The 12,231-nt window shown below is 37.8% G+C and overlaps 1 long non-coding RNA gene across 1 annotated transcript in view; it reads left to right on the top strand.

Annotated features, from left to right (window-relative positions):
- The window catches only part of LOC309652823, a 152,248-nt gene that overhangs the window by 19,898 nt on the left and 120,119 nt on the right, over positions 1-12,231 (top strand). The gene's annotated exons all lie outside the window — the stretch shown is intronic.

Genomic DNA, 12,231 nt, shown 5'->3' with positions numbered 1-12,231 from the left:
CCCCAAATTATATTTTCAACTGTATCTCATGAGTATAGCTTTCCCCAGTCAGATTACAGAAAGTGGTCCTTTCAGGCTGTTTTCCTAAACCCCTGCCTACTTCAAACAGACATAGACACAGGTAATGAGATAATGTCAATGAGATAATGTGATTTCTCTCTCTCTCTCTATCTATCTATCTATCTATCTTTCTATCTATCTATCTATATATATATATAACACAAATGATGAATAAAGAGGTGACATTTCAGCTGTATGATTGTTAAAAATGACATCCAGCGAATTATACCTCCCTGTGCTCATGTCCCTTCACAATGTGATGCTACGACTCCTCCTATCAAGAGGTGAAGTCTATTTCCTCTCCCCCTTGAATCTGGGCTGACCGTGTAACTTGCGTTGACCAGTAAAATGCAGCAAAAGTGACATTCTGGGATTTCTGAGCCTAGGCAGGCCTTAAGAGAACTAGCAGTTTCTGCTTTTGCTCTTGGAACCCAGTTGCCATGGAAAAAAAGCCCAGGCTACTCTGCTGGAAAGAGGCTATGTGGAGAGAGAGGCCATGGGGGAAGAGAGACCACGTGGAGAGAGAGGACCAGGTGTGAGAGTGTCCCAGCTGAGCCCAGCCCCCAGATGACCCACCTGCTGACTGCAGCCACACAAGTGAGCCCGAGAGGACCAACAGAACTGCCCAGCCAACCCAAAGAATCTTGGGAAATAATAAATCAGGTTGCTTTAAGCCACTCAGTTTAGGGGGAGTTTGTTATGCAGCAATAGGTAAGTGAGACAAACTGGCAATGGAAAGGTGAATAAGGAATCCTCCAGGAAGATAATGGAAGCAAGAGCTTTCCAGGCAAAGTGAATATAATGAACCAAGGCACAGAGGAGTCAAAGTGCACGACCTATCTCAGGAAGGGCAAGTGGTATTGTGTGGTTAAAGGAAAACAGGAGGTACACTGCAGGGAGGAGCTGATGAAAGGGGAAGCTGGATGTAAGTCTGGAAGGGAAAAGTCTTGTTACCAGTTGCAGTTTAATGTTATCGTATCTTAGAACATCACACAGGAATTGTGCTTCTCTTGTATTGTTCCTTTCCTCTGTGAACTCTTTTCTCCCAAACCTCCTCAAAGAAATTGTTCGGTCGTTATCTAGTTTCTTCAATGTCATCATGTAGAGATTACTAAGAAACACTTTCAGAATTTAGCTGCCTGCCCAGTGGGTAAGTTAACATTGCCTTTCATTTTTGCTAAATTTTCTTTGCTGTTCATTTATTAAAGAAGCAAACATTTATTGATTTCCTAGCATATGCCAGGCACTTGGGATTCAGAAAAAGTAAGCCACCGTTCTTACCTTCTAGAAGTCTGTAGTCTATTGGGTGAAATTGACAGGCAGTAGATTACAATACAGCATACTTAGCCCCAGAAAAGAAGGAGAGGTTTTCATATAATTATTATTATCTAAGACAATACTGTATTTACAGAAAGAATTGCCATCAAGATCCTTCATATGTTTCTGAAATAATAGACTCTAGGTTTTTAAGTGGCCATGAAACTGTGATTGGCTTAATGCCACCAGATTTGGTAAGAGACCACCTGGAATACTTGAATGTCAAAGTAAACTTTGCGCCAAAAAAGCCGAATTACATATGGCCAGACTCCCTTTTCAGTTACTATGTAATACTTTTCTGAAATCCTCATTTTTAAGTTCTTGTTATTTTTCTTTCACTTTCTTCTTACAGCCTAGGACCGGTTCATTCATGTATAATTTCCCAGGCATTTGGAGGTCTTGGAATCAGTTCTGTGCTAATATTCACAGCCTCTGGATCTGGAGCTCTTCATTGCTTCTTTCCCCCTTTTTGCTTTCAAGAATACTGTTTTTCAATCCCCTCCACCCAGTTTCTTTTCTGGCTCATTAGAAATCACTGTATAGCCCTTTAATTCTTTTATAGTGTACCTAGCTGACAGTTCCATTTTGCCGTGTCTTTGCAAACCTCTAGGAGAGCAGCCCTTCACTTTCTCCCACGTTTTCCCCAATGTGGTAATCTTGATCTTGTGTCTGCTAAGTTATGAGCTCTCTCCTATTCCACGCTGGTGCTGAGATCCCTAACTCAGCCTCCAGGAAATTATTTTCCTTTTTGCTTGGATGATATCCTTCGTCTTTGTGGGGATGGAAAATATCATCCTGTTGAGCCTTCAGGATGTTGTTTGAAAGAATGCTGTTATTTGCCAGGAATATCCGTACAGTAGTTGGACTTCCAGCATATACATTATTCATTATTGTTCAGCCACACCTAGTCTTGCGTATTATACCAATAGGATACTAGGCAGAGATTTGACTTTGACCCGGAATTCTTTTCAGTTCTATATCAAGGTGTTTATTAGTTTGATTCTATCTGAATTACCTCATTATTGACTCACACAGGATAATTTAATTGGAGACTCTTTTAATACTTAAACAGATGGGCTAAGCTGGTTTTTCCCCTTTTATTCCCTCAGGATAATAATTATCTAACTGAGAATATCAGTGGCTACAACTAGAGTCTTTTGCATCTCACTTTGGTCTTATCTACTGCTACCTTTTTGGTTCAAATATATATTCAAAACCTAGACTTAATATTTTTCTTCATTTCCAAAAAAAAATCTGTATCTACATTTGCTGACACTTGATACTCTTAGTGTGAAGATTTAACCTTTATAAGATTTATTCATTTCTCCAAACAAATCTGAAGCAGTCATTTCACAGTGATGGCACCTGGGTTAAGACAAATTTCTGCCCAGACAGCAGCATGATTTCCTCACCCTTATTCATAAAAATAGAATTCTATAATAAAATAATTAAATAGGCATTAGGAGGTACAGTTATTTGTTTTTTTTACTTGAAGTATAGTTGATTTACAGTGTTTCAGGTGTATAGCAAAGTGATTCAGTTATACATATATATATAAAACATGTTCTTTTTCAGATTCTTTTCCGTTATGGGTTATTACAAGATATTGAATATAGTACCCTGTGCTATACATAAGTCCTTGTCTACAGTTGTTGTTTTTTTTAACATCTTTATTGGAGTATAACTGCTTTACAATGGTGTGTTAGTTTCTGCTTTACAACAAAGTGAATCAGCTATACGTATACATATGTTCCCATATCCCCTCCCTCTTGCGTCTCCCTCCCTCCCACCCTCCCTATCACATCCCTCTAGGTGGTCACAAAGCACCGAGCTGATCTCCCTCTACAGTTGTATTTTTTTTTTAATTTATATTTTTTATTGAAGTATAATGGACAAATTATATTAGTATCAGGTGTACAACATAGTGATTCATTATTTTTATAGATTATACTCCATTTATAGTTATTATAAAATTTTGGCTATATTCCCTGTGCTGTACATTACATCTTTTTATCTTACTTATTTTTTTTTAAACATCTTTATTGGAGTATAGTTGCTTTACAATGGTGTGTTAGTTTCTGCTTTATAACAAAGTGAATCAGCTATACATATACATATATATATCCCCATTACAGTTGTATTTTAAAGTTCATATCTTAGACCAACTTTGTCTTTTTCTTCTTTAATAAATTTTACCATTTCTTTTTTTTTAATTTTTAAAAAAATTTATTTATTTTATTTATTTATTTTTGGATGTGTTGGGTCTGTGTTGCTGCGTGCAGCCTTTCTCCATTTGTGGCGAGCGGGGGCTACTCTTCGTTGCGGTGCACAGGCTTCTCATTGCAGTGGCTTCTCTTTGTTGCGGAGCACAGGCTGTAGGCGCACAGGCTTCAGTAGTTGTGGCACATGGGTTCAGTAGTTGTGGCTCGCAGGCTCTAGAGCACAGGCTCAGTAGTTGTGGCGCACGGGCTTAGTTGCTCCGCGGCATGTGGGATCTTCCCGGACCAGGGCTCGAACCCGTGTCCCCAGCATTGGCAGGCGGATTCTTAACCACTGTGCCACCAGGGAAGCCCTAGACCAACTTTAAAGAGAAATAAATATTGTACAATTCAGCATCTTTTTTACTAATTTGTAAACTAAATCCTTTACATGGAATGTTAAGTTGTAACCAAAAACCTTTTTTTCTTCTTTTCTGATTTATCAAACTCTGGTTCTGGGTCAGTCAGTCTTCAGGGTCCAGCTTTCTTCTCTTTATCTCAGCCATGGGTAGTTTGTCTCTTTGCCTATGCTATTTGAGTGGGGCCTAGAAAAGACCTGGTTAACTATTTTAAAATTGAAAATTTTATTGCGATAATTGTAGACTTGCCTACAATTATAAGAAATAATACAGAGAGATCCTTTGTACACTTTGCCCAGGTCTTCCCAGTGTTAACATCTTGTAAAACTGTAGTATTATATCCCAATGGAATATTGACATTGATGCAATCCACTGGTCTTATTCTGATTTCCCCAGTTTTAATTGTACTAATTTGTGTACGTGTGTTTGTGTGTGCATGCATGCATGTTTGTATTAATTTATATACAATTTTATCACCCGTGTAGATTCATGTATCTACCACCACAGTCAAGATACAGAACAGTTCTACACCACAAGGATTCCTCAAGTTGCCTTTTTATAACCACACCCACCTCCCTCTGATCTCCCCTTCTCATTATATAAAAAAAAGTCTGTATTTTGTATCTTTTCAAAACATACAATGGCAGAGCTACTAATAAAATCTATTTCTTTTGATTTTTAGTTCAGTGACCTTTACATCTTGTTTCTTACACGTCCCTTTTTTGGAAGAGCACTGGCTAGGCGGTCAGATTAGTGGCAACCACTAATCCGTCCTCCATTTCTTACATTTCGTCATTTCCAAAATGTTATATAAATAGATAACTTTTCAAAAGTTTTCTGCACTTAGAGTGAGAAGCATATGCAGTGCTACAGTATTTCAAGAACGGTAAAAGCCCTCTTTGTGTTTTTTACTCCATTTGAAGGAAAATATTTCCTACCAGCAAAGTAAAAGAGTAAAATTGACCCAGTCTCTGGATATTTTACTCTGGTAAAGTTCTAATTTAGTGACGGTAACTGAAGCCCTTCAGCATGGGCACTGCTTCAGGCAGTGGTTTCTATTAAAGGAAACTCTGCCCCCTGCCCCCACCAGGCAGTGCAGACAGAACATTGGGGTTGGGGGGAATGAAGGAAAGCTTTTGCCCGAGATTCAGATGTTGAAATTGTAACACATATTGATAAATGACAGAATTCAAAAGGCGCTTAAGAAAAGTTTGATTTATACTCATAGTCTCAGATTCCATTTCATATTCCATCTCGGAACCAAACGTTCAGAAGAAGTGTGCTTTCCTTTGAACATAAAGATGCCACTGTGAATCCAAGGGCATTACGAAATATACGCTTGACGTTGTTTTTCCTGTGATGCGGAGCAATACCACGTTCTCTTGCTTCCTTCTCTCAAATGGCAAAATGGCAAAAGGAGTTTGTGGGAAGGCTGCCCAGGTTAGGGGTCAATGGTTCTTTTCTCATGTGTTCTCAGTTGGTTTTGTTGTTCTAGGTTTCCCCTTACTACCCAGATAGACTTGGATGTTGTCACAACATCTTGCTCCCATCTCCCCTCTTGTTTTCTGCTTGGCCAATCCTAGCCTCTTTCCTCCCCCCACCCAACAACTCAACATTTGGATTTCAGCATCTCTTTTCCTCTCCTGCTGTGGAGTCATCTAAAGAATTTCACCTGCTGGGTGTTTCCAACAGGCCAATTAAAATGGGGGAGAGGGGAGGAGGGAAAGAAGAGGAATAAGAACAGCAAAGATGAAATTATCAAGTATTAAGCAAAGCGAAGAGGGACCTCCTGTTTGGTTTCAGTGAAGCCACTGAGCTGATCTTTTACAATCTGTTGGGACTGGCGTCAGAGAGGAGATAAGTGAGCCAACTGAAGTGGAAAGATTGAGAATGAAGGTAGAGAATGATCTGGAAAACTAAACTCCCCCAAAGAAAAGACTTTAAAAATCCTAAAGCCAAAGGATTAGTGGTCTTTACTACTACTGTGGGTTGTATTCTAAACATTTTAGAGGCGACTGGTATCAGTGGCTAAAAAATGTAGCAGCAACTTGAGAACAAGGAAAACCTACCTGAACTGGGTCATTTTAAATACTTGTGAAAGACTGAGTAGAGGAAACCAGCCTGAGAGACTCACTGTGGTGTGTAATTATGCACTTTGAAAGCGCAGTTCATCCATGGATCTCAAAGCACATTACCAACTTTAATTATTTTTCATAACACCTCTGTGAGACCATTATTTCCTACAGACAGATGAAGAAACTGTCATAGAAAGGGTACCAGGCCCTTTCAATCACACCATGAATCACCTGCTGAGTTGCTCCTGTTCTTGATGTGTTATTTGAATTAATTGACCATTTCCCAATGAAGAGGGAATGCTTGAGCAGGACTTTGAGGGAATTTTGGCTTCTAATTTTTCCTTAGAAGCAATGGAGGCTGAATTCCTTTTAAGATAAAATGCTGTTCAAAGAGTCATTATTTAATGGAATGTGTATGGAAATATATTAAAATATTATTCAAGACACATGCCAGAACACACACAGAAGCCTATAGCATAACAGCCCAAGTGGGTACTTTTGTCCTCCATTAACCTTGCATAGAAAACAAAACAAAACAACACAACAACAACAACAAATATATCACATACAATCATAAAATTTTAGTATCTGAACAGCCTTCAACAATCTCAGGTCCTGTAGCTTTGGTCGCACCACTCTCATGAAACCTGCTCCAATTATTGGGCCACACCCTCATTTGTCCTTCTTTGTTCCTGTAATAATGTTAGTCTATACCACACAATCTAGCTCTGTATCACGCTATGTTTACACTCTTTTGTTCCTTTGATTTGTTTTGAGTTAAACAACACCGTGGTTACCAATGGTCGCTGCATTATGTTTGGAATGGGGGAATACCTTGTGAATGATGAATGTAAATCTCTTTCTGCTACCAAGACTATAAACTGCAGGAGGACCCAGCCTGGGTGTTACTTTCTTCTATCACTTATCTCCCAGAACTTCTGTGTACACCCGCAAGCAATTAATACACACTGTTGGTATGATTGAATAGGATTAAGAGACACTGGTGGAGGTCAACGATGAAGTGAAACAAGGTTTCATTAAACGTATTAAACAAGGTGGCTTAATTTGAATATGTATTTCAAATAAAAAGAAACTTGTGTGAGCCTTGTATATACCGTCCAGCCTCAGCAAAGGCTTAGAAAAGGTGATGGTTGCCTGGTGAGTGAATATCCTTTCCTTTATACCCCAACATACCTCACAAAACCTGCTTTAGAAAAAACTTACCGGTTTCGTGCTCAGAAATTCAAAACCCATCATACCATCTTGAACTTCTCTAATCTGTAGGGGGAAAGAAAACCAAACTGATCCAAAATTTATACCCAAGGAGACCTAGCACACACAAAATGGCCTTGAGGATTCCCAGCAAATGCCTTTAGACCTCTCATTCAAAACCTCCATTTTTAGTCTTCAGATATGTCAGACTTTCTTGATTCTGAGCTCTGCACATGCTTCTCTCCTAGGCAGAAATCCCTTCCGCCACCTCCTTGACTACTGCAAGGGCCCCGTACTCCAGAATACTGCCCCCCAACACCCTCCCCAAAGTTTGAATTAGATACAGTTCCTATTGCCCTTCAGTGATAGGATGGACTCCCTAGCATCTAGCACAGAGCCTGGTACGTAGTAGGTGTTTAATGTTGGTGCATTAAAAGAACAAAAATGAAATTTGTAGAAAGTCAGTATTGATTCCAAATTGTATTATATTTGTCAATGCACAACTTTTAGATGAGGCTTTCCCACTCCGTTCATTTACTAATTTGTTCTTTCATTCCTTCAGTCATACATCTATGTATTGAAAAAATTAACTCTGCTTATTAATGGACTAGACAGCATGCTAGTCATTGGGAACATAGTGATTAGGAAGACATGGTTCCTGACCTCCAAGGTTTGCCTTGGCAACATAGTGAAACATTCTCTTCCTCATTTCCAAATTCTTAAGATCAGAAACATAGTTAATCAATTTTGTTTTTTAGAATTACTTTAATTTTTCAATTCTAGTTGAGTAGACATGCTAAGGACCACATATACCTATTTATTACTTCTATTTGGCTTTGTGGTTTGGTATCATATGGCCAGCCAGGTCTTGCTGTACAAAAAAAAGCCTGGATTTGGACGTATACACTCAAAGTTCAGACAGTGAGGCTGCCAATTTAGCTAATTCATGCCAAAAATTAGCCAGAAACATATTCACTGCCTATAAGAACAGCTCGACTCGTGATTCACCATATGATTTAGGTGAGTCAGGTAACCTCTATGTCTGGGGTTCTTCAGCTGTAAATTATAGAGGTGCTGTGACTATAATGAATGAGAGACACAACGGCATAGTGCAAGAGTACCAGACCAATTATTTTATCCTCCCTGAATTTATCTGTTTTATATAGTCTTATTTTCATATGTTAGAAAACAGAGCTGGCCTGACTGACCAAGTAAATCTATTTAAGGGCCACTTGAATGGCAGAGTTTATGAACACAATTTCCACAATTGTACAGCAACAATTTCTCCAATTATCTCTGTGCCATTACCCATACACTTCTGATTTAAACACAGGAGTAACCATGTAGAGAGTGGAAGGCAAAGAGATAATGTATGTAAAGGATTTTGAGAGCCACGGAAATGGTCAAGAAACTGTATAAGTGAATTTCATCACTATACATCCTTGATTAATCAGATACTGGTCCACAACTGTTTCATTTTGTATGAAACTAACCCATAATTAGTAAACTCTAATTAGAGGAATGATTCCTTGGGCTTATATAGTTTATACTTTTTGAAGCTCTTTCATGTACATTTACTCATATGATCCTTGCAACAATCCTCTGAGGCAGGTGGAGCAGGGATACTTATCCCCATGTATTAATATTTTTGTTACATTTCGTTACATATAAATGACCATACATTGATTTATAACTCATACTAAGTATAGGTCTTTTTACTTAATTCTTTTTTTTAAATTTATTTATTTTATTAAAAAAAATTTTTTTTTGGCTGCATTGGGTCTTCGTTGCTGTGCGCGGGCTTTCTCTAGTTGCGGCAAGTGGGGGCTACTCTTCGTTGCGGTGCACAGGCTTCTCATTGAGGTGGCTTCTCTTGTTGCGGAGCACGGGCTCTAGGCACGCAGGCTTCAGTAGTTGTGGCACGCAGGCTCAGTAGTTATGGCTCGTGGGCTCTAGAGCGCAGGCTCAGTAGTTGTGGTGCACGGGCTTAGTTGCTCCGCAGCATGTGGGATCTTCCCAGGCCAGGGATCAAACCCGTGTCCCCTGCATTGGCAGGCGGATTCTTAACCACTATGCCACCAAGGAAGTCCTTTACTTCTTATATGAGCTATAAGAACATAATGTATCTGAAATATTTACAGTAGAAAACCAAGAAAGGCATAAGTACAGTACATTCTTTTTAGTAGTCAAATAACAAACAAAAATCTAGGTGAAAGAAAAACAAGTTTTTCCAGGTGAGTCAGGTCATTCTCTTAATGATTAACACAGGCCTTTGTTAAATTTCTGCTAGGAAATCCCTGCACAATGTTTATTTAATGAAAAATAAAATAATTTTTAGCAAGTTTTTCTCCACTTCAGATTAATTTTACGGGGGAAATTTGGGGTCTTTGTTTTCAACTTAAGTTCCTCTGAAACATCAGTAATTGTTCATGAACATACTCGTGTGTTCTTTTTTCCTTCCTCAATCCAATTGTCAGTAATCTGGCAGAAGGAGAGCCTAATCACTGCCAAACAAAATTCCAATATTTAATGAGAAAATACATTTTTGATGCTTTAGCCAAAAATGCAAAGTCCCTTATTTAAGCTAATGGAATTCAAAAGGAATCCCTAGTACCTAGTAACGAAATAAAGTTAAAACACAACACAGACTTAAAAAAAAAGCTCAAAAGTTTTTGTAACAAATGGACATTTATAATTTTGCATGTAAAAAATATTTTTGAAACATAAAATTCTCTGAAACAAGAATTAGATTTTGAAGCAAGATCATTTTTTAAGTACTATTACCTCAATTAATTATACCCTAGTCTTTTTTCGAATATTTAAATTCTTCTGGGGAAATAAAAGGGGGAAATAAAGTTTGGTTTCTCTTGGGTTCTTATTCCTTATTTGTTTTGAACCAGTATTCTTCTACTATTTACTCATAAGCCTAAAGTTAACAAGCATAGGCCCGTGCAAAAGATTTCTTATGCTGTAGTCACTAGTTATGGTGCATATAGGGTCTTGGAAATATCAAATTAAACAGAATAAGATTGGAAAAAAAAACTCTAAACAGACCAAATCTATACAAAGCCAAATGGCTAGGTTATGGAAGTGTTTGTTATAAGCAAATTAGTAGTTTGCAGGAAAAGAAAAGAAAACTAAGTCTGACTTTCATCTAGCCTTTATCTACCTTAAGATTTTTATTTTGGATACAGTTAGAGACCAATATTGACCTTAGTGTGGATTTATGCAACTCTGAAGACCTTTAGAGACCTAAAACCACTACAAGAATTTTCTTTTGTGCCACACTTTAAAAATTTCAGACCTAAAAAAAGAATTCAGAACTGCTACTTATTATGAATTAGAGAGGCTGACCACTTCCAACTCTATCATTTGTAGATTAACTGCTCACATTTCACTGAAGCTTTGGCTCTTTCTAGAAGTGCAGGTCTGTTCTGTACAATTTCAACTAATTGCTGTCACACTAGTGCTTATAAGTGAGACTTCAAATACTTAACCCTTTCACTGCTTGATTGGAGGACAGTTTAATGGCAATGAGCAATGTGAGGCTATTCTGAACTTGGCAGTGTAGGGGCTGAAGAATGATTTTCATTATCAAATTCAAAGAGTACTGTATGCAAGAAAATTTTGTTGAAAAGTGGAATCAGAAGTGATTTTCAGGATGTTGCACTTTAAGTCTTCGCATTTTGGTAGCAGGAGAAAATACAGGACTGGATCAACAATGAGTTACAAGGAGAAGAAAGGTTGAGGATGACAGTCATCTGCAGAGAGCTACATCAATTTAACTTACAGGTTTCAGCCATTTAGTTATCTCTGGATTCGGACCCCATACCATATGCCAGTGGTTTTCAAACTTTAGCCTGTATCAGAACCACCTAGAGGGTTTGTTAAAACACTGACTGCTGTATTATATACCGCAGAGTTTCTGATTCACTAGGTTTAGGTTGGGGCCCAACAATTTGTATTTCTAACAAGTTCCCAGGTGATGCAGGTGCTGCTGGTCCCCAGACCACACTTTGAGAACCACTAGGTATCCATACACCATGCAGTTAGCCTACCTTTATTTTTTTTAATTTTAAAAATTTTAAATAGAAGTTTAGTGGATTTACAATATTTTATTAGTTTCAGGTGTACAACACCATGATTCAATATTTTTAGATTATACTCCATTTAAAGTTATTACAAAATAATGGCTATATTTCCCTGTACTGTATGATATATCCTTGTTGCTTATTTTATACATAGTAGTTTGTTTCTCTTAATCCCATACCCCTATCTTGTCCCTTACCTGCTCCCTCACCCCTAGTTTGTTCTCTGTATTTGTGAATCTATTTGTTATATATTAGTTTTATTTTTTAGATTCCACAAATAAGTGATATCATACAGTATTTGTCTTTCTCTGACTAATTTCACTAAGTATAATACTCTCTAGGTCCATCCATGTTGTTGCAAGTTAGCCTATCAACTTTTAATAGGCACCACATTTACTCTACAATCTATAAGCAAACTACAAATGAAATAGTGAGACGATCATTTAAATTTTTTTTTTTCTTTTTGGCTGCGCCACGTGGCTTGTGGGATCTTTAGCTCCCCGACCAGGGACTGAACCCGGGCCACGGCAGTGAAAGCGCTGAGTCTTAACCACTGGGTGCCCAGGGAACTCCCTAGAAGTACTTTTTAAATGATAATATCAGTTTTGAGGGGGTTTATTTACCTTAATCTTCAAATAGGGTGAAAGGGGGAATAAAGTTGCCTTTAATTCTTATTTAGATGTCCATTAAAATTTAGCAGTAATAGCAGTGCTAAAAATTCACAATTTAAAAAATGTTCTAATCTGGTATAGGTATGTAACAAGGTAATTACAGGAGAAATAATATAATGTCTAGGATTTATTCTAGAATGTATCAGCAATAAATAAATAAATTAAATCTAAAAATAAATAAAGGGAGG

This window comes from Balaenoptera physalus, assembly GCF_965194825.1.
Source record: "Balaenoptera physalus genome assembly, chromosome: X".
Classification (NCBI taxonomy): Eukaryota; Metazoa; Chordata; class Mammalia; order Artiodactyla; family Balaenopteridae; genus Balaenoptera; species Balaenoptera physalus.
This window is presented reverse-complemented; position numbering and strand designations above follow the sequence as displayed.